This window comes from Zea mays, chromosome 4 (genome assembly GCF_902167145.1).
Source record: "Zea mays cultivar B73 chromosome 4, Zm-B73-REFERENCE-NAM-5.0, whole genome shotgun sequence".
NCBI classification, from domain to species: domain Eukaryota; kingdom Viridiplantae; phylum Streptophyta; class Magnoliopsida; order Poales; family Poaceae; genus Zea; species Zea mays.
This window is the reverse complement of record NC_050099.1, coordinates 135613845-135637755: the sequence shown is the minus strand read 5'-3', so window position 1 is coordinate 135637755 and position 23911 is coordinate 135613845.

Below are 23911 nucleotides of genomic sequence, written 5' to 3'. Positions count from 1 at the left end.
GGCGCATGTGCGTCGACTATACGGACCTCAACAAACATTGTCCAAAGGATCCCTTCGGGCTCCCTAGGATAGATCAGGTGGTAGACTCCACCGCTGGGTGTTCTGTGCTGTCTTTCCTGGACTGCTATTCCGGATATCATCATATTAGCTTGGCAAAGGAAGACGAGGAAAAAACAGCGTTCATCACTCCGTTCGGTGCTTTCTGCTATATCTCCATGCTGTTTGGCCTCAAAAACGCTGGAGCGACTTATCAGAGAGCCATTCAAACATGCTTAGCCGATCACTGGGGCAAGCGTGTGGAAGCCTATATAGATGATGTGGTAATCAAAACGGAGAACTCAGAAAACTTCATCGAAGACTTACAACTGGTTTTCAACAGTCTACGGCGATATCGATGGAAGCTTAATCCCGAAAAATGTGTCTTTGGGGTACCAGCAGGAAAGCTACTTGGATTTTTTGTCAGCCACCGGGGAATTGAAGCTAATCCGGATAAGATTGAAGCTATCATGAAAATGGAGGCACCACGATCAGAAAAGAAAGTTCAGCGACTTACCGGATGTATGGCAGCCCTGAGCAGATTCATACCCAGGCTGGGAGAAAAAGGTTTACCATTTTACAAGCTGCTCAAGAAAGTGGATAAGTTTCAGTGGACTTCAGAAGCACAGGAAGCCCTAGAGGCACTGAAAAAATTCTTGACGACACCACCAGTGCTGAAGCCGCCGTGGCGAGCCATGTCAACTCAACCAGCTGAAGACTTGCTGCTGTATATCTCTTGCACAACTCACGTGGTGAGCACCGCGTTGGTAGTCGAGCGAGCCAAAGAAGGACATGCCTACCCAGTGCAACATCCTGTTTATTTCATCAGTGAAGTTCTGGGTCCCTCAAAGAAAAAGTATCCTCAAGTTCAGAAGCTATTATATGCAGTACTTCTAACTGCCTGCAAGCTACGTCACTACTTTGACGACCACAAAGTCATAGTAGTCACTGGTTTTCCGATAGGGGATATTCTTCACAACAAGGAAGCCATTGGCCAAATAGCCAAGTGGGCCTGTGAACTGGGATCTCATGACATCGAATTTGGACCTCGCACTGCCATCAAAACTCAAGCGCTGGTTGACTTCGTATCAGAATGGACTGAACAACAAGTACCAGATAACCTAGAAACTGCAGAAGTATGGCGAATGTATTTTGATGGCTCGCTGAGGCTGCAGGGAGCAGGCGCGGGAATTCTCTTCACCACACCTGGAGGCGAGCACCTCAAATATGCCCTCCAGTTGCTATTTCCAGCCTCCAACAACGCAGCCGAGTATGAAGCCCTAATTTATGGACTGAACATTGCTATATCCCTAGGCATCAAGAGACTGATGGTGTACGGAGATTCTTTGGTAGTCATAAGCCAGATAAACAAAGAATGGGATTGTTCAAGCGATTCAATGGGAAAGTACTGCACTGCCGTCCGAAAACTAGAAGATAAATTTGAAGGCCTGGAATTTCATCACGTAGAAAGAGATCGAAACACGGCAGTCGATGTACTGTCCAAGCTAGGGTCCAGTCGAACTCAGGTCCCACCTAGAGTCTTTGTACAAGAAATACCACAACCAAGCATCTCAATGGATCAGGCAGAAGAGTGTAATATCGTGAATCAACCAGAGTCAGACTCTAATGTCTGGAGAAGGCCGATCATCAGATATATAAAGAATGAAGAGGAACCAGATGACAAAAATGCAGCCGAGCGCATCGCTAGACAGTCAGCTCACTACATACTCATTGGGGAGACATTATACAGAAGGGGTGCATCAGGCGTCCTCATGAAGTGCATTCTCTCATCTACTGGGAAGAGACTTCTAGATGAGGTCCATGCTGGGCAATGTGGAATACACGCAGCATCCAAGACGCTAGTCGGGAAGGTCTTCAGGTCAGGATTATATTGGCCAACAACGAAAAGTGACGCAGCCGAGTTAGTTCAGAGGTGCGAAGCTTGCCAGTACTTGTCAAAGCAACAACATCTACCAGCACAGCAACTGCAGACCATACCAGTAACTTGGCCCTTCGCATGCTGGGGACTGGATATGATTGGACCGTTCAAGAAAGCTCAAGGAGGATACACTCACGTACTGGTAGCAATCGACAAATTCACTAAATGGATAGAGTTCAAACCCATTGCTTCTTTAACCTCAGCTAAGGCCGTGGAATTCATACAAGACATAATATTCAGGTTCGGGATACCGAACAATATCATAACTGACCTAGGATCCAACTCCACAAGTTCAGAGTTCTTCGATTTCTGCGAGCAAAAAAGCATTCAGATCAAGTATGCTTCAGTAGCACACCCAAGAGCCAACGGGCAGGTTGAACGAGCTAACGGGATGATATTGGAAGCAGTCAGGAAAAAGGTCTTCGATAAGAATGAAAAGTTCATAGGAAAGTGGATAAGGGAATTGCCCTACGTCGTTTGGAGCCTAAGAACCCAACCTAGCCGAGCTCTGCATGGAAACACTACTTTCTTCATGGTCTATGGGTCAGAGGCGGTATTACCCGCTGATCTCAAGTTTGGGGCGCCGAGGTTAATCTTCGAAAGCATAGCAGAAGCCGAAGCTACTAGGCTGGAGGACATTGATGTACTCGAAGAAGAACGGCTGAATGCAGTAATTCAATCAGCACGATACCAGCAGACTCTAAGATGCTATCACGACAAGGCCGTGCGACAACGATCCTTTTCAGTGGGAGATTTCGTCCTCCGCCGAATTCTAACGGGGGAGGGACGGCACAAGTTGTCGCCCTCATGGGAAGGACCATTCATAGTAGTAGAATTCACTCGACCGGGATCATATCGTCTCACTCAAATGGACGGCACAGAAATTGGGAACTCCTGGAATATAGAACATCTCAGGAAGTTTTACCCCTAGCTGTATTTCAAAAGCTATCGGGACGATAATGTACTCTGTAAAAGGGGAAATATGTCATCAATAAAAAAGGGCTTCAAGAATACTCAGTTTGTTCATGATTAACCGGCATTCTTATTTAACTCGGGGTGACCACTATGCCCTGCTAACGGAGCAATCGGCTTAAGTCGGCAACGACTTAAGACGGTGCAACATGCTCGCGCTTATTTAACTCGGGGTGACCACTATGCCCTGCTAACGGAGCAATCGGCTTAAGTCGACAACGACTTAAGACGGTGCAACATGCTCGCGCTTATTTAACTCGGGGTGACCACTATGCCCTGCTAACGAAGCAATCGGCTTAAGTCGGCAACGACTTAAGACGGTGCAACATGCTCGCGCTTATTTAACTCGGGGTGACCACTATGCCCTGCTAACGGAGCAATCGGCTTAAGTCGGCAACAACTTAAGACGGTGCAACATGCTCGCGCTTATTTAACTTGGGGTGACCACTATGCCCTGCTAACGGAGCAATCGGCCTAAGTCGACAACGACTTAAGACGGTGCAACATGCTCGCGCTTACTTAACTCGGGGTGACCACTATGCCCTGCTAACGGAGCAATCGGCTTAAGTCGGCAACGACTTAAGACGGTGCAACATGCTCGCGCTTACTTAATTCGGGTTGACCACTATACCCAGCTAACGGAGCAATCGGCTTAAGTCGGCAACGACTTAAGACGGTGCAACATGCTCCCGCTTACTTAACTTGGGATGACCATTATGCCCTATTAATAAAAGCAATCGATTTAAGTCAGCATCGACTTAAGGTGATTTCACATGCTTACGATTACTCATATATAGGGGTGACCTCTATATCCCGTAAACAAGTTTCAAAATCATCACATAGCATTTTACTCCAGCAAATTTACGTATTGCCGAATTCTAAAACAATAGGAGAGTAACAATATCATTCAAATGCCGAACTGGTGTCCTCTAACAAAATATCTAATCATGATAACCGCGCACTCAAAGCACGCAAATATTTCTCTATTTTGCAATATCTTTCTCAGGAGCTACCGACGAAGAAGGGCGACTTGAGGAATCAGGAGCAGCGTTCACGTCAGCCCTTATATCATCAGGAACAACCACGCCGGGTCTCCTCATCAAGATCTGCCCTGCGCGAATGGCTTTATCCATGGCTCTGTCGCGCTGGGCCCTCAGAGTAATGGAAGTTTCTTCAGCAACTTTGGCAGCCAACTGAGCGGTCTCTAGCTCCTGGGCGATGGACTTCTTAGAAGCACGGAGTTCTTTGATAGCAGCATCCTTAGCCGATATCAACTGCCGGAGACGGATCACGTCATCTGTGGATTCCTGCAGCTTACAGCGATGGTTGTCTAACTCCTCCATGGTGAAGCGATGACTCCTCTCCAGGATGGTCAACGAGTTGCTAGAATCACGATATAGTCTGTCAAGATTGTCGCGAGAAGCAACAAGGGCACGTTTTTCTTCCTGCAAACAAGAATCAACTCCTTCAAACATCAAGCAAGCAATAAGAACACAGCAATACAAGGCACAGTTTCATAAGTCACCTTTTCAGAATCAAGCTGAGCGCGAAGAGTAGAGTTCAGCGTGTTAGCGTCATTTAGAGCAGCAGAGACCTGGGCCAGCTCAGTCTGGCTTTGAGAATACTTTTCCTCAAAATCAGAACACCGCCGGACCAGTTCGGCCTGACCTTGAGAATGTTTTTCTTCCAGAACGGAAATCTGCCGAGCCATATCTGGCGAGAGACAATCAAGCAAAAAGGGTCAAAGTGTAAAGCAGTTCAATAAGGTAGACGAAAAGAAGCAAAAGAGCACTAACCAGCAGTTGTCGCCTCCAAGTCAGAGACACGATGTTGAAGCAACACCGGATTCCAACGTGCCAGAGACGAAGCTCCTTCTGGAACAGAAGCACCTTGCAACCTCAGCTGACTAGCCATCCCGTCCACCAATGCCTGATATGGAGAACAGATGAGTATAATGACAGCAGTTCGTACGGTGTAAAAGTCAGGCTAGAATATATCACAGTACCTGGAGGTTGGAGAAGAACGAAGGGACTCCCAAATCGTGAGAGATCAATTGATGACTTGGCATAGGGTCGCCACCCGAAGCAGCTCGCAATGAACCAGCAGGAACCAACTCAGTGCCATCAAAAGAGCCCGAAACTTGGTCGGCGGGAACGCTAGCCTCTAAAGCGACTCCCTGGCCCAAAGCTTGGGCTACCACCATGCAACCAGAGTGTGGAGGAGATCCCGCGTGAACATCCATGGAAGTACAAGAGGGAGACCCCGCTCGGACACCCTCGGGGGCTGGGTCATAGTTTGCGCTACCCACTTGAGCCGGATCATCTCCGACAGTACCCTCGGGGGCTGGGCAGTGGCTTGCGCTTCCCACCCGAGCCGAATCATCCCCGGCAACATCCTCGGGGGCTGGGTAAGTGTCAACACCATCCTTGAGGACCAAGTTCTCTGCAGTAGCCGCCTCTAAGGCTGAGGGTCCCTCAGTTACTTCCATGGGAACAAGACGATCCAAGTCAGTTTCCTGACCCTCAAGACCGCGCTCTAAGGTCGATGAGGCGCGGGACGCTGCCCGGGATGACCCCAACCCGGCATCGAGCACATCAGCACAAACATCCGTCGCACCATCATCCGCTGGCTCTGATAACAGATCCTCTGGAACCATATCTTCAAGAGTCTGATCAAAGTTTGCCAGGGACAATTCTTGTAGACCAATGAGGGCAGAAAGAGCAGGAGAAGGAACTCCACTACTTTCCCCACTGGCGACATACTGCCGACTGTTCTTCCGAGTCAAAGGGACCTCATCTTCTTCCTCCCTGTCGTTTTCATCAGCAACACAAACAACACCCCCATTGGGATCAGCAGCAGATGGAGCACCCCCATTGGGATCAGCAGCAGATGGAGCACACCCATTGGGGTCAGCGTCAGTAAACTCAGGCACAGGCACTTCCTCAGCAGCAGGAACCGAAGGACCAACGTCCCGATCCAAACTAGATACTTACCGAAGACGTCTCTTTTTCTTTTTCTGCTCATCTGCAGGAGAATCAAGTTGATTGGCTCGGCAAGGGCGTCTCGGGCGAACACTGATAGGTCTCTGAATATCCAAGGTTGTACCAGCTTCTGGGAGAGGCGCCACCACCAATGTCCCAGCAGGAGCAGCATTAGAAGAGTCCTCAGCCAGCATATCAAGCATAGCACTTATCTCTGCATCACTAGGATCCAAAGGCACCTCAAAGTGGACCTGCCGTTCATCATCAGGAATTTCCCCGAGCGAGGCAACCAAAGCGCTAACTTCTTCGGCAGAGGGTCGCACTCTAAGGCCCAAACCGCCATCAGCGACAGGTGGATTCGACACAAAAAGAGTGAAGGCCTTGGAAGGGGGCAGGTTCCAGGCTGAGTATGCCACTGGGGCACCAACATTTGATACCTTGCCTCTAAGAATCATCTCAAGTCGGTTCACCAAATCTACAGCGGGAATTCTTCTGTTGGTAACCCGAGTTGAGTAGACCTCGGTACAGATAAGCCGGGTACGCCCTGTCCTTCAACGGCTGAATGTTCTTGAAGACAAAATCAGCAACCACAGCCTCTGCAGTTAGACCCCTCTCCTTCAGCAGTCTAACTTCAGCTAGCAAAGCCCCTGCCTCAGCCACCTCTTGATCCGTGGGGGACTCGGTCCAACTCGGAGTACGAACATCCGACTGTCTCCCCGATCGTGGGGGGAGAGAACTTCCATGGTTCTCAACAATAAACCACTCCAAGCGCCATCCCTTGATACTATCCTTGAGAGGGATTTCAAGATAGTCAGTCTTCCTCCCATGGCGCATCTCCAAACTAGCACCCCCAACCAGCTGATGCTGCCCCCCGGCCATCCCAGGGCGACAGTGATACAAGTACTTCCACAGTCCAAAATGTGGCAGGACGCCAAGAAAAGCTTCGCATAAATGAACGTAAGTGGAAATTTGCAGAATGGAATTAGGATTCAGATGGGTCAAATTAAGACGATAGAAATCAAGGAGGCCGCGGAAAAAGGGAGAAATAGGAAGAGCGAGACCGCGGAGAAGAAAAGGAACATAAATCACGGATTTGTGGGTATCCTCTATCGGAACAGTGACCCCGTGGCAAATCCGCCAAGAACAGAGCTCCCTCGGGGGAAGGACCCCGATGGACACGAGATGGAGAAGGTCAGGCTCGGAGACAACAGACATATGATTACCTGCGAAAGGCAACTGGCTGTTGGGGTCGATGGGGGGAATCACCGCAGCGGATGAACTCGAGGCCTTTCGCTTGGGCGCCATCTCAACTCCACTGGCGAACAGATCGGGAGCCGAATTGCAGAGAGGATCTGGAGGCAGGAAAGCGAGAACTAGGGCGCGGAAAGCAGAGGTGGCTGAAAGCGCAGTACTTATGGGATATTCCCGAGTCAGATACCATTTCCAAAAAGCGCCCAGTCAGCACCCAGCGGTTACTTCTAAAACACCAGTGTGCCATGTCATCACCCGGCGGTTACTTCTAAAACACCGACGTGCCATGTCATCACCCGGCGGTTACTTCTAAAACACCGGTATGCCACATCATCACTCGGCTATTATCCTCAAAGTGGCCGATGCAGCCCGTTCTAACTCGGCTGTTATTTCTAAAACACCGACGTTACCACCAGTCGCTCTACAGTTATCTCTAAAACGCTGACATCGTCTTCAGTCGCTCGGCAGTTATCTCTAAAACGCTGACGTCGTCTTCAGTCGCTCGACAGTTATCTCTAAAACGCTGACGTCGTCTTCAGTCGCTCGGCAGTTATCTCTAAAATGCCGACGTCATTTTCAGTCGCTTGGTAGTTACCTCTAAAACGCCAACGTCGTCATAAGTCACTCGACTGCTACCTCTAAGAGCGTCGACGTGGTCATCAATCATTCCGACGCTGGCGTGGTTTCGTCATCACTCGGACGCTATTTCAAAAGCGTAGATGTTGACAATAATAGCTCGGCCATCACCCCTAAGAGCGATGATATGACGCCCGAGTTACTCAGTTACTACTCCAGAGGAATCAATTTCACAAATAAGGCAAACGGAGGAATGATTCAAGAACTCTAAGTTATGCCACAAACATAACAGATAGAGAACATCACGGGCAATAAATATCACGACAGAGATCAACTGACTACGAAGCAAAATAATTGACACAGAAGGAAACGAAATCATTCTTCATTAAGGGAAGTTACAGTACTTACAAATCAACTCATTATGAGTTGATACTTCCCTACTGCTACTACTACTACTACGCTACACTATACTACTCTACACTACTAAATACTACTACATTATTTCATTATACTACTTCTAACCTATACTAACATCTAAAGACAGTGACATCTAGCCACTAGCCTTGATGCTGCCCTTGCTGCTGCCGCCGCCGTTGCTGCCCCTGCCGTTGCCGCCCTTGCTGCCGCCGTTGCCGCCCCTGCTGCCGCCGTCGCCGTCATCGTCGCCGTCGTCACCGTCGCCTCCATCGTCGTCGTCGTCATCGTCTCCGCCATCGCCGCCACCGCCCTCCTCGGACGAGTCCTCCTCATCCGAGGAGTACTCCGCCTCATCCGAGCTCTCGAGCCCAGAGCGCTCGACGACCCGGATATAAGTCCAGACCTCCGCGGCAAGCCCCTGGGAGTCGTCTGAATCGTCAGACGACGCCGGGGGAGAGACGGGAGCCGGAGACCCCTCGGACTCGGAGGAGAACTCCTCCTCCGAGTATTCCGAGTCGCCAAAGTCATCCGATGGAGGAGTCGGCTCGCGTTTGCGTTTGTTGCTCTTGCCCATGGTGGAAATGAAAGGAGAGGAAGAAAGCAAGCAGCGGAGAACAGCAAGAGATGTGAAAAAACCAGAGGGGCAAATGCACTATTTATAGAAGAAGAAGGCAACCGCTCACCTCCTACCACGGTCACTGAACAGTCGCAAAATATTCAATATACTGAACAACCCGTCTGAAGATACGTCAGGCGGCTGACGTCGTTTCACGCAACGCAACACCCATTGGGACTCCAGTCAACTGCACGGGCGATATGATTACACCCGCCATCACATCACATTACTACTCAGAAGCAGCCGGCTAAAACACTCAGCGTACCAAGCCGTCCCTTGCCCACACCCATTGGGGGGGACGCCCAGGAATTATCAGTATATTTTTCAAAACTATCACATCCGTGCAGGGCATGCAATGAATACCCCATGACAAAAATGAGATATCAGTAAGGATCAAAGGAAAGCCAAATATAGCCGGTGAAGTACAAAATCTGACCGACAGAAGCGACGTAAAGACTAGCCAAGGAACGTCCAATCAGTCGCAGAGCAAATAAATTGCACCACCTAGCAAGATATGGGCGGATCACGAACTCAGCCGCAAAAGACAAAATACATGCTGACCTCTAAAGCATAATATCGATGACATAATGCTGACTTCTAAGGCATTCGAAAAAAGAAAAGATGACTCTCAGCAAAGGGACACGAAATGAAGACCTTCGAGTGGATTATTTTCAAAAATCCACTCAAAGCTCGGGGGCTACACCTGCACCCCATGAATCACCATTTCAAGTAAAGACAATGCTAACTTCTAAGGCATAAGGCAAGATTAAAGACAAGGCTGACCTCCAACCAAAGTGCAAGTGGAAAATAAAAATGATTTCTGATGAAGACCTTCGAGTAGATTATTTTCCAAAATCCACTCGAAGCTCGGGGGCTACACCCAATGAAGTTCAGGGTCCTACAATACGAAATGCCGATCTCCAAGGCATGAGTATGAGACAAAGCTCCAGTTTTCGAGTGATCAAAGCAGAAGGAGACAGTAAGAAATTGTTTTTACCAAACTGCCCGGAAAGCATTTCTTGTCATAAACGAAGACCGCAAGCTGGACCTAGGATCTTTGGGCTGATTATCTCAAAATCAACCCAAAGATCGGGGGCTTGTGGGGGACAGATATCCCCCGGGTCCACTGGAAGGATAAAAGACCTCACGAAAGGCCCAAGGGCCCAATAAATCGTAAGGTCACTCCTTCATGGGCCTGGGGAGGAGCGACTAGTAAAGCAGATCGACATAAGGCCAGATCGGTGCGAGCCCGAGTGGCCCGACAACGTTGAGCAAGCAACCACAACAGAAGATCCGACTTTCCCGCGCTGGAGCCCCGTACAACGGAACCAGGTGAAGATAAGTCGGCAGAACTATAGGAAGATAGACTCGATCAGTTCATTATCTCTTAGGTGCAATTCGTTATCTCATCCCCATGTATTGCCTCACGGTCGAATATATAAGGCCTAGGGGGCACCCCTTCAAGACGATCGATCCCACTACTCAGCCATCTACCCCAACTCTCTACGTTCTAGCCTTAGAGAGCTACCTTGTAACCCATCACATAAAGCATACTCGCCAGGACGTAGGGTGTTACGCATCTCAAAGCGGCCCGAACCTGTAAACACTGTCCATTGTTCCTCGTGCATCTGGCACGAACCATTTAGCTACAGTCGGCGACACCGTCCTACTCCTAAAACACCTTGGGGGGCAACCCCGGGTGTGCGGTCGGACCCAAAACACCGACACGGTACGCTGGGTGGGTCGTTGGATCAGCGATCCAAGGTCAATATCTAATGCACCCGAGATCTAATCGATATCGTTCCATGACAGATCAACGGCACCCGAGCTCTCTTCTTCCCACACCGGCGAAATAGTGGCGCCGCCACCCAACCACGGCGTGACATCACAGGCGACCTCCAATTTATGGCTACGGTGACCCCCAAACCCAAATCGAAGGGCGCGTAATAACCCGAGAAGGACGACGAAATCGAAAAGTGTGAGAGTCTCACCGAATTCGCGGTGCAGAGGCACTGACCACGCGGCACAGCGGCCCGCGACGGCACCCAGAATGACGGCGAGAAATTGAAGGGCTCCCAGCGATCTTCTCAGCAAACCGGGTCCACGGCCACCCCCATAGCCGACTGGTGAAGCACCCTGACCCGCCAGTGCGCCCCCGACGATGGCGTGGATGAAGACTGACGCCGACGGCGGACAACCGGAGTTTGGTTCTGGTGGCGGCTAAAAGGAGGGGAAAAGGAGTCTGCGCGAGAGGATAGCAGAGGGAGAGAATGTTGCGGCCCGATCCTTTTATATGCGCGCGGCGATGAGCACCGGGTCAACGCGTACGGACACGAGGATCGCGATGGCGTCCGCGGAGTGCGGCATGGTGGTTTCTGACGCGTTGGCCCCACATTCCAGTGACACGAGCGCGCATAGCCACAGGAGTCAGTGACGGAGACGATCCTGGTAGCGTTGGTCCACCAGTCGGCGACGCGGAGGTGAGTCAGGCTGGCGAGTGAAGTTGGGCCGCGCGGGAGTGGAGAGATGATGGGTCGAAAAGGAGAAGAGCAGCCCAGCTAGGGTTTTCCCCCTTTTCTTTTTACATTTTCTTTTATTCTCTCTTCCCTTTCAAATTAAAATCTCAAATTTGAATTCCACTCAATTTGTGAATTTAAACTCACCTTTAACAGTACAATGTGATCTTACTATTACGGCGGAATTTTATTTATTTATTTATTTTATTTAGTATTTTCTTCTCTTCTCTATTTTCTATCCCCTTTTGATTTATAAATTTAAAATTCAAATACAAGATAGAGTTTAGGAATTCAATTCTTTAATACATACTCAAAATCAGCTATGATGCATTAGATGTATATTTATTTTAATTATTTATTTATTTGATAGATGTTAGAACTATGAAACACACTCCTATTGTTTTATTTCTTTTTAGAAAAATAGTATTTTGAATATAGGATAAGAAGTAAAAGTTACTTCAAAATTAAATATTCCTATAAATAAAGGCTTATGGTGCATTATTTAACGATATGCATATTCATTTAGTTGAATAGAAAACTTCTCTGTTGCTTCTTTTCTAAAATAATTCTTGGTTTTCAAAATTCCGTTCTCAGTTTTCAACTCTCAAGTATAATTTGATATCACTAAATTTACCATTTCATTTATTCATATATTTATTTTATTATTATTATATTTTTTTCTTATACACATTTTGGGCCTTACAGTTAGCCTTCGGTGTTATGCTTTAGCTAAGTAAAGTATAGATCTTGGGATAAATTATTGTTTCGTGATGTTGAGTTAGATTCGGATGAGCTAGAGCAGCGAGACTATGGTGTTTAGTCATTTACCATTATCTAGCGTTTACTTATGGGTGTTGTTTTGCGCCTCGCCATTAAGTGTTTAGTTTTCTACTGTGTGGTATTATTTATCTTGTACTATTCCTGCTCATTATCACTCATGTGCATCATGCATTTCAATTAGGTGCGCTAGTTGATCACGTGATGCGAAAGACGAGCCAAGTCGACCCCAAGATGATGTAACGAGTGGGCTACTCCACAAGATAATGCTGGTGGATCAACCTGAAGATGGATAGACTGATCAAGTATTAGAAAAAAGCTGATCGCTAAGTGGTCGTCGTCTAACCAACACTAACCTAGTGTTATTCTAGGCAAGCCCTGGTGCATGCAACCCCTTCCTTGTGTTTTTAAATGATTTTTACACACTTTAACTCTAGTGAAATGTGCATTAGGTTTATAGGAGTTGCTTGGAAACCCTTTGATGCATTGGCTACCTTGAAATCCATACCTTTTATAGATACTTCTGGTGAAGTATCAAATATGATTTACAAAATTGCTAAGCCCTGCTTAGATTTTGCGGATAGAGGTTGTCCTTTGCAAAAATGCCTAGCTCAGGGGTTATCCTGAGGAAGGATGACTCTACCTACAAGACTATTTTCATGGTGGGATCTTACTGCAAGATTCCCTTGAAATTCTATTCATCCTTAGGTACACAAATAAGTCCTAAGGATGGAAGTACTTAAATCGAGACTTGGGCTAGGAACAGGTGATGTTCCGTCCAGGTTGATTAAGGATTACTTCGATGTAGGCCTGTTGTGGTGGAGACTTTGTAACTATCCACATACCCTGGTATGGGACACGGTAAGCTTGAACTCGACTATTCCATACGTGAAAAGACAACCGCGCACTGGGCGTGGGAGATGGTGGGAGTAGCGTGTACCCTCCTGGCTAGAGGCTAGACAGAGGAGTACTATGCTCCCAGGTAGCGCGGACCGGTTCACGTTGTGGAGGATCCGTGGGAACGGTTGACATATGCAAGGGTTGAGTACTACATATGTCGTGTGGTTGGGGATCCCTAGCTAGGTATAATCGGTTTGAATCGTCGTTGCTCCTCGGTCATGGAGACTCTACCCTCTGACCACTCATCGTAAGTCATGGAGGGCATCACAATGAGTAAAAATATGGTTGTGTTGATTAATGGGATGATGAATTTAGACTAGATGCAAACAAGGTCAATTAATACCTAATCTGGCATTAAAATGTTGAAAGTAAGGACTCACTTTTAGAAAGCTTTTCTACAAAATGTCTAAGTTGATTCTTGCTAAAAGCCTCTCCTTGATTCCTAAATCTAGCATATCCTTGAGACCTTTTTCTTTAGTCGGGTAAGACTTGCGAAAGTACACTTCGTACTCAGGGTTTTCAAACTCATGTTGTTGCACGTACTAGATTTGTGTTGTTGTTGATGGTGCTAAGTGTCGGTGGGCTTGACCTTCTTATAGGTTAAGGTAGCTCTTCTATACTTCATATTGAGGATTGTCATTGAGCTAGCATATATTTCAAACTTATAAATAATTTATAACATTTCAAAGTATATTTTTTGAATCACTTTTGTAATCACTCTGATAAATATAATGTAAATTGTTGTAACTTTTGTAATAAAGAAATTTCACTGCAAATGTTGGTGTGTGATTTGTGTTTACTTAATCTTGTGATCCTGGTTATACGTGGTTTATCCGAGGTCCTTAGGTTACTCGAACGGATCCTATTAAGTTATCCGGTGCACATGCATAGCCGTGTGAGGTCTTTGAGACGAGGACAGGTGCATGTGGGCCCAATAACTTGGGAGGTTCTGCCACAGCTGGTATCGGAGCAAGATTAAGTATAATACGGTCACATACGTATTTTCAAAACAAAGTTTTGGTTTCGAAGGGCTATTTTAACTAAACACATTGTTTGGTTTCGAAAAACGGATTTAAAAAAACTATAATGCTAGCGACATCCTCTGTTAAGCCCTAAATTAAGGACTATAAGGTGGCTTAGTTCAAAACACTAACCCACAACCTGGGGGAATATTGCATACATGTGTAATGTTATTTTTGGGCCCATTTAGTCTTGAATGGATCGACGCTCAGGTAAGGTGAGTTGTGAGAGCATGACCGAACAATCGTCGGTCTAGGGGAGTACTTAAATGTGGCACCTGACTATATACATGTTCTACATATGTATATATGAAGGCTGCGATGTGGAGTAATTACTTTTCCGGGAATTCGGTACCCCATGTGTGTGTATGGGTATACATGCACGGGAATACTGAGAAGTGTAATGTACTTGCAACGACACACCTACGCTCAGGTAAGAAGGTGAGTTACCATAATGGGATGCCCTGTGGTTAAAGTGTGGCAGCGACTGAGAGCACCTAGAGGGGGGTGAATAGGTGATCCTTTAAAATCAAACACTAAATAGCCACAGACTTGATTATTAAAGTATTAGTTAAATAAAGTGGCTATGGAACACGCTCGTGCGAACAAAACAATCACAAGAAGCAACACACGAGACACACGATTTTTATCCCGTGGTTCGGCCAAGTAACACTTGCCTACTTCCATGTTGTGGCGTCCCAATGGACGAGGGTTGCTCTCAACCCCTTTCAAGCGATCCAATGATCAACTTGAATATCACGGCTTTCTTCCTTATAGTCTTTCTCCCGTTTGTGAGGAATCTCCACAAGTTGGAGCCTCTCGCCCTTACAATAGAGATCACAACGAAAGCACAAGAGTAAGGTTAGGAGAGAAACACACAGAAGACTCAAACACGCAGCACAACTGTCACACCCGGTTTTAGAAGGCAAACTGAATGCGAACCATGTACGTGCCAGGATCAACAATTCACGTACACAGCAGTTACATAACATGGACATCATTACACAATGCTCAAATAGTATTAAAAAGGGAAATAATAGTCGATTACATCATATGTCTGAGACATCCACATAGTCCTTACAATAAATCAAAGTGCGAAAACGAAACATAGATAAACGCGGCCTTCACAGGCAGCCGACTAGGGGTTGCCGCTAACCCACGCCTAGAACTCGTCGTAGTCTTGGAACTCCTGGAAGTCTCCTTCCACGGCTTCATCCTCTCCTGAGTAGTGGTTGTAATGCTGACAACCTGGGGATGGGGGGGTTGGTGTGTAGAGCAAGGGTGAGTACACATCAACATACTCAGCAAGTATCTTGTTTGGCTGTAGTGGACTAGCTTTATGTGGGGGTAAGTCAAGCAGTTGCTTTTAGTTGGTCAGATTATTATTTACTAATAGAAAGCCAGGTTTTAGCATTAACCCAAATTATTAGCCCGATGTACCCTTTCCAAACGGAAAGAATACCACTTACCAGCACCATAGTCATAACCAGAACCATCAATCTCATTGCCACCTGTAAACCAAAATGTCTCTGATCAAGTACCACTACTCACTGGAGCTCCCTTGGCCGCTCATAACCGCGAGCACGGCTGATATATCAGTTTTCAAACACTCTGCAGAGGTTGTGCACTTTACCCACAAGCCGTGATTCCCTTTCTGCCCGGAGATCATGACTCTCCATTGATCACTACCAAGGTGACCCAGCAGGGTTTCACTACGTAGCCTTTACAAAGATTCCCCGAGGCTGTAGCCGCCCGTTAGGTTTCCTAAATGCACCGCACTCCTTCCCAAGGGGCGAACCCAAAGTTGGCAGAGCGAGCCGCATACACCGAGCCCCATTGACGGCACAACGGCTAAGCGAACTACACCCCGGATCCTCTAATTATTCAGCTAAGGGCACCCCATTCCACCCTCATGGTTGCACTGTTTTCCCAGGCGGTCATCCAAAGAACAGGTCCTTACGGAGAGGCACTCGAGAAACCGCTCGAGTCCCCTTAAGGGCCACAAGTATAACATCATAATAAGAGAGGGGAAAACAGCGTATCATAGATAATCTCATCATGTTCATTGATTAGAGTTAAGCAATAGCATAAAGCTAAACAATAATAATCCAACCCAAATAGGTAAACAAGGACATGGATAACAAAAGCTAGTCAAACCTTAGGCATAGATGTGTAATGCGGGAGGTGAATTAAAGAATGAATAGGACAGAGATAGGTCAAGGGACACTTGCCTCCACCAACCGACTGCTGCTCAGGGGCTTCTCCTGTGAGTTCCTCGGGCTCTTCGACCGGATCGTTCTCTATGCGGTTGCAAACATACATACATCCATCCATTGAAATTAGGAAACCAACAGTACACCATACAAGAGAACAAGTAGATTAAACATGCATAGAATATGACATGCGATATTGCATTTACCTTGGTTAGAAAGAAATGGGGAGAGGTCTCGCAGGGGTTAAAGCTTATGCTCGAGGCGCATTACGGGTAGACGAATAACTAAATGTGTCGTGCTCTAGTTCTACTTAGCTCCAATAATAAGGATTAGCTACATGCACTAATGGAAACGTGACCACTTTTAGTAGGTTAACATTAAATGAGATAGACGATTAGCTATATAAATTAACTAACTTAACCAATTTCTAAATTGAGTTTCCTATTTCATTAACATGCACAATTTGATTAGCACGCATAAAATATAGGGGGTAGACGGGGACGTCTGGGGGTAGACGAAGGCACGACGGGCCGTGCCAAGGCACTGCGCACTACGCGAGCACGCGCGCAAGGCCGCACGCACACGCCACGAACTAGCCGTGCGCACGTCGGGGCCGCACGCTAGCCGAGCTCAAGTCCACGCGCCATAGGCAGGCTGGGCCGAGCTCGAGGCCGCGCCGGGGCCGTCACGACGCGAGCAAGGCACGCCAGGGCGGGCGGGCGAGCACGGCGCACGGGCGGGGCGAAGCACGGGCGGGGCGGGGGGCACGACCGGGGCCGGGACGGCACGGGGCCGAGGCGGCGCGGGGCGGCGCGGCAGGGGCGGCTCGCCGGGCACGGCCGGGCGCAGGGAGGGGCGAGGGCGGCTCGCCGGGGGCGACCGGGCGCGGGGAGGGGCAGGGGCGCCTCGCCGGGCGAGGCCGAGGCGAGGGCGGGGGAAGGGGCGGGGCGGCCGAGCGGGGCCGGGCGCGGCTGGCCGGGGACGGCGCGGGGGCGGCCGGGCGAGGCCGGGCGCGGGACATCGGGGGGCACGGACGGGGCGGGTCGCCGGGGTCGTCGAGCGGCTCGCCGGGGAGCCGGGCGGGTGGGTCGCCGAGGCGGGGGGCGGGGGCGGGCGGCACGGGCACGGGGAAGGGGGAGGGAGAAGGGGGAAGGAGAGGGGAGGGGGGCCTCACCGCGGCAGGGGAGGGCTGCGCGGCGGCGGCGCTGGCGGAGGGAGGCGGCGGCGACGCTAGGGGAGGGGGCGCGGTTAGGGCAGGGGAGGGGATGACGGGCGGGGCCCGCAGGGGAGGGGAGAGAGAGGATTTTGGGGGGGGCTGGGCCGCTTGGGCCCAAAGGGGGAGGGAGGGGGCGCGGCTGGGCCGGCTGGGGCAGCCCACGGCGGGGGAGGGGGGCGCGGCTGGGCCGGCCGGCTGGGCCGGCCGGCTGGGCCGAGCACGCGGGGGAGGGGGCGGCTGGGCCAAAAATGGGGATGGAGGGGGGGAAGGGAGAAGAAAAAGGTTTTCCTTTTTCTAAAAATCTACTTTCTCTAGATGAATGCATTTACATTTTAAACAATCAAAAAGTATACATGGTTCGGCATGGTGCATCACACAAAATAAAGTATTTTAGGGTTTTGCTTTACATGGGATCTCAGGCCGAATCCCCCTATAACTTTGGAAAAGATCAAGGTTTAGCGAGGAGAAAAGGGAAAAGGAAAGGGTAACGCCCGAATTTGGTGGGGGAAAAGAAGGAAAAAAAATTCTACCCCCAAATTCAGGGCGTTATAAACCTATCCCCCTTAAAAGAATCTCGCCCTCGAGATTCAGGGTTGGCTAGCAAAGAGCTCTGGGTATTTGGCAATCAGATCATCTTCACGCTCCCAGGTCGCTTCTTCCTCCGAGTGGTGATTACATCTGACTTTGCACATTCTGATGGTCTTCCTTCGGGTGACTCTGTCTGCAATCTCAAGGATTTGCGCTAGTTTCTCTGTGTAGGTCAAGTCCTCTTGGACTTCAAGACCTTCCACTAGCAACTGCTCTTCCGGCACGCGCAAGCACTTCTTCAACTGAGACACATGAAAGACATCATGCACAGCAGACAAATTTTCTGGCAGACTGAGCTGATAGGCCACTTCTCCACGCCTTGCGAGAATTTGATACGGACCGATGTAGCGGGGTGCTAGCTTGCCTTTGACTCCGAACCTTCTGACTCCTCTGATCGGTGACACTTTTAGATAGACAAAGTCTCCGACTTCGAAACTCAGTTCTCTTCTTCTTGTGTCTGCATAGCTTCGCTGCCTTGATTGCGCTATCTTCAGATTCTCTCGGACCATCTTGATGTTCTCTTCAGCTTCAAGCAAAATGTCTGGCCCAAACACTTGCTTTTCTCTAGGCTGATCCCATTGCAACAGAGTCCTACAACTCCTTCCATAAAGCGTTTGAAATGGTGACATCTTCAAACTGGCCCGGTAACTGTTGTTATAGGAGAACTCTACATAAGGCAATCGCTTGTCCCATCCGGACTGATCCTGCAACGCACAGGCTCTCAACATGTCTTCAAGAATTTGATTGGTCCTTTCGGTCTGACCATCTGTCTGCGGATGATACGCTGAGCTGAAATTCAGATGTGTGCCCAAGGCTTCATGCAACTGCTGCCAGAAATGAGAGGTGAACTGTGTTCCTCTGTCTGACACTATCTTCTTTGGCACACCATGAAGACAAAAGATCCGAGACATGTACAACTCTGCCAATACTGCACTGCTGTAGTTGGTCTTGACAGGTATGAAGTGGGCTGACTTGGTCAAACGGTCCACTACTACCCAAATGGAATCGTAGCCGGCTCGAGTGCGAGGCAATCCAACTATGAAATCCATACCGATTTCATCCCATTTCCACTGAGGGATTTGCAACGGTTGTAACAATCCAGCTGGTCTCTGGTGCTCTGCCTTAATTCTTCGACAACTATCACACATAGCCACATGCTCTGCGATTTCCCTCTTCATTCCGTACCACCAGAATTTCTTCTTCAGATCCTGATACATCTTCTCACTGCCAGGGTGAATCGAATAGGCTGTCTCATGAGCTTCCTTGAGGATCAACTCCCGAATAGACTGGACATTGGGAACACACAAGCGGTCTTTGAACCATATCACACCTTCTGTGTCTTCCCCAAAATCTTTGCCTCTGCCATCTAGAATCAGTCGCCGGATCTCACTGATCTTCTCATCATTCTTCTGTGCTTCTTTGATTTCCCACTCCAGGGTAGGCTCCAACTCAATTGTGACTCCTCGCGTGTTGTTCAGAAATCCGAGACTCAACCTGTCAAACTCTTTGGCCAACTCATAAGGCATCGGACGAGCGACCATCAGATTGACCTGACTCTTCCTGCTCAAAGCATCTGCCACTACGTTCGCTTTGCCTGGATGGTAGTGAATCTCCAACTCATAGTCCTTGATCAACTCTAACCATCTTCGCTGCCTCATATTCAACTCTGACTGAGTGAATATGTACTTCAGACTCTTGTGGTCTGTGTAAACATCACATTTCTGTCCATACAGATAATGCCTCCATGTCTTCAGTGCGTGAACCACTGATGCCAACTCTAAATCATGGATTGGGTAATTCTTCTCATGAACCTTCAACTGTCGGGACGAGTAAGCCACAACTCTTCCCTCTTGCATCAACACGCATCCCAAACCTGTGTAGCAAGCATCACAATACACCGAGAAGGGCTTGTGCACATCAGGTAAGACTAAGACAGGCGCTGTAGTCAACTTCTCTTTCAGCGCTTCGAAGGCCTCTTGACATTTCTGGGTCCACTTGAACTCGACCTTGTTGCCTAGCAACGCTGTCATTGGTTTCGCAATCTTCGAAAACCCTTCAATGAATTGCCGATAATATCCGGCCATTCCAATGAAACTCTTGATTCCTCGAGCATCTGTTGGCGCTTTCCAGTTCAGAATGTCTGCCACTTTCTTCGGATCGACAGCCAATCCTTCTTTGTTGATTATGTGACCCAAGAACAGGACTTCACTGATCCAGAACTCACACTTGCTCAACTTTGCATACAACTGGTGCTCTCGCAATCTCTGCAATACCATCCTCAAATGATCTGCATGCTCTTCTTCGCTTTGAGAATAAACCAGAATGTCATCAATGAATACCACCACAAACTTATCAAGATAATCCATGAATACATTGTTCATCAAGTTCATGAAGAAGGCTGGCGCATTGGTCAAACCGAAAGACATCACAGTGAACTCATACAAACCATACTTGGTAATGAATGCCGTCTTCGGAATGTCCGAAGGTCGGATCCTGAGCTGATGGTAACCTGACCTTAGATCAATCTTGGAGAACACACTGGCTCCTCTCAACTGGTCGAACAGATCTTCTATTCTGGGCAAAGGGTACTTGTTCTTGATCGTGACTTCATTCAGAGCTCGGTAATCGATACACATCCTTTTGGTGCCATCTTTCTTCTCCACAAATAGGACAGGGGCGGCCCAAGGCGAGGTGCTTGGCCGAATGTAACCTTTCTCTGACAGCTCATCAATCTGCTTCTTAAGTTCAACCAACTCTGGTCCGGATATTCTGTAAGCTCTCTTAAAGATGGGGGCGGTTCCAGGAAGAAGCTCTATGGCAAATTCAACTTTCCGCTCTGGTGGCATACCCGGTAAGTCCTTTGGAAACACGTCTGGAAACTCAGACACAATCTTGATCCTCTCAATTGGGTCTGCTTCACTGCTATCGACCGCCATCTGATAACAACTTCCTTTCTTTGGCTCAAGCGGGACTAACTCGGTCACCACTTCCTCTCCTAGTGGGGACACCAACTTAATTGTCCTCTTATCACAACTGATAACTGCCTGATACTTATCTAGCCAATTCATCCCTAGGATGACATCTATTCCCTGAGTACCCATTACTATGAGGTTGGCGGGAAACGCTATCCCCCTTATTTCCACACTTACATTCAAACATATGCTATCGGCTCGAATTCTACCACCGGCTGAGTCAATTTGAATGGGGGTTGACATGGTAGTAATTGGAAGATTATGTGCTTCTACCCATGATGCAGTAATGAAAGAATGCGTTGCTCCAGTATCAAATAACACTTCTGCAATATGGGAGTCGACTGGGAACATACCTACTATCATGTCGGGGGTCTCCTGAACTGCTTCAGCCTCCAAGTGGTTCAGTCTTCCATGATTGTAGCGCGGCTGAGAGCGGTTGCCTGATCCAGGCTGAGGCACGTTCTGCTTTGCTGGGGCACTGGGGCCTGATTGCTGCTGGGCTGCCTTCTTCGGACATTGCATCACCCAGTGGCCTTGCTCTCCACAGTGGAAACATGCCCTGTTTCCAACCTGAGCTGGTGCTGCTTGACTGTTCTGCTGGGCTGCTGGGGCAGGAAGACGAGGTGCCTACTGATTCTGCCTCTGAAACTGGCCTCCTCCTGACTGGTTGTTCTGACGATTCTGATACTGGTGCTGAGGATACTGCCTTTGGAACAGTTGATGCTGCTGAGGTGGACGCTGGTTCTGCCTAAACTGCTGAGGTTGATTGCCTGAGAAACGAGGACGATTGCTGCTTCCAGGCGGGGGTCCACTGATCTTGCGCTTGCGATCTTCCATCTCCTTACGCTTCCTCTCTGTCATGATTGCTCTGTCAATCAAGTGCTGAAATGTCGGGAAGGTGTGATTCATTAGCTGATACTAAAGAGGGTCAACCAAGCCTCTCAGGAAACGATACTATCTCTTGGCGTCGGTATTGACATCTTCAGGAGCATAGCGAGACAACTGCAGAAACCTGTCTCGGTACTCACTGACAGACGATGACCCTTGCTTGAGGGCCAGGAACTCCTCCTTCTTCACTGTCATCAGACCTGCAGGCACATGGTACTGACCAAAGCTACCTCTGAATTCTTCCCAGGTGATGGTGTCGGGGTTGGCATGGGTGACGAGATAAGACTCCCACCATGACTGAGCTGCTCCTCTCAATAGACGGGGACCATACAAGACTTTCTCCCTGTCATCACACTGAGCGGTATGCAACACCCGCTCCACAGTGCGCAGCCAGTCTTCAGCATCCATGGGGTCAGAGGAGTGAGCAAACGTTGGTGGATGACCTCTCATGAATTCAGCACGCTTGTCTCTGGGCATCTGAGGCATCTGAGGCTGAGGTGGGGCCTGCTGCTGCTGCTGAATGGCGGCCAGAGTCTGACCGATGGCTTGAACTGCCTGAGTCTGCATCAGGAACATCTGCTCGATGGACATCGGGGGCGGGGGCGGCAGCTGCTGTTGCTGGGGTACCTCTTCCTGCTGAGCGGCTTGCTCCTGCTGAGCACGCCTTCCTCCTCTGCGCCTGTTCTCTGACATCTGCAGAATGCAACCACACATCAGAACTGATCTTGCAAATCTTGCAGCATAAGAAAAGAGTATAGAATTCTCCACCACACTGAACAGATGAGCATCTTCACTGATCTCCAACACAGACCAACACAGCTTCTTAGATAAAGAGGAAAGTGGAACAAAAGGTTTTTCCCAACTAGATAACTAACTCCATTAATATAATAGGTAGACCAAAATGCAGGGGATACCCACACTCTGGTGACAGTCATTACAAAGATCCAAACCAAACATAGTTCATCATGACAAACATAAATGCACAGGATATAGCAAACTACCCTGTCTAACTAAGACTAACTAGAAGTGAGACTAACACTAAGACTGTAGCTTCTACGTATATATTTTGTATTAATTACAAGATCCGACTCTAACGATCTATGGTTCTAGATTTATCTTGGTCTTGCAGTCGGGATTGCCATAAGACTGGCGTCCACGCCGAGGTGAGCGGTACGGGTGCTGAGTCCCGACGGGAGCGGGGGAACCATCATCCAGGTGACGACGTTCCGCGCGCTCAGCCCGCAGCAGGGCGATCTCAGCACGAGCCCTATTCAGCTCGTCTAATGCATGGTCCAGCTCCGTGTTTAGCACGGTGGTTAGGTTGACTGTGCTGCTCAACCTAGGATTGTCCTCACCGACAGGTGAAACAATCACGCCTCCTGTGCTGCCAGATGGACGGCGGGGGTAATACTTCAGGTTGAGACCGTCAGCTACCCCACCGAGAACCGAGCAGTAGTGCGAAAGCGCACGCCGTGCGGCATCTTGCATGGCCGCCTCAGCTGAGTCCCGCTCAGAGATAGAATAGTGCTCTGAGCAGGCCTCCGCACCCTGGAGACTGTTCTCCGGACGGCGCACCAAGCAGGTCGCCTCCCAGCGGTCCGAGTAGACCCCGCGACTATGCTAGTAGACCACACAGTGATACTCGATGGACCAAGTACGCCGGTTAAGTGCCCGACGTAGCAGGGTGTCGAGCGCATCGTGGAAGTGACACCCGCGAGCAGCGTCGCGAGTGATGGGTCGAGCAACCCATCCTTCCGGCTCCTGGTCAGCAGAGAAGTCGGTGTCGTGGCTCGAGCTGTCGTCGCCACCTCCGTCGTCTGGGTCTCCTCCAGCAGCTACTCCAGAGGCTGGGGCGCCCAGTGGTGGTGCAGGGGGCGCCTCCAGAGGAAGCACAGGGGAGCAGCTCCTCACAGACTCTATCTCCTGCTGGAGCGAGAAAGAAGAGCCCTGCTGCTCCTGCTCCTGTCGACGCTCCTGCTCCTCATGCAGGCGGTGACGCAGCCTCTCCAAGTGGCTGGACTGACCGGCCACGGG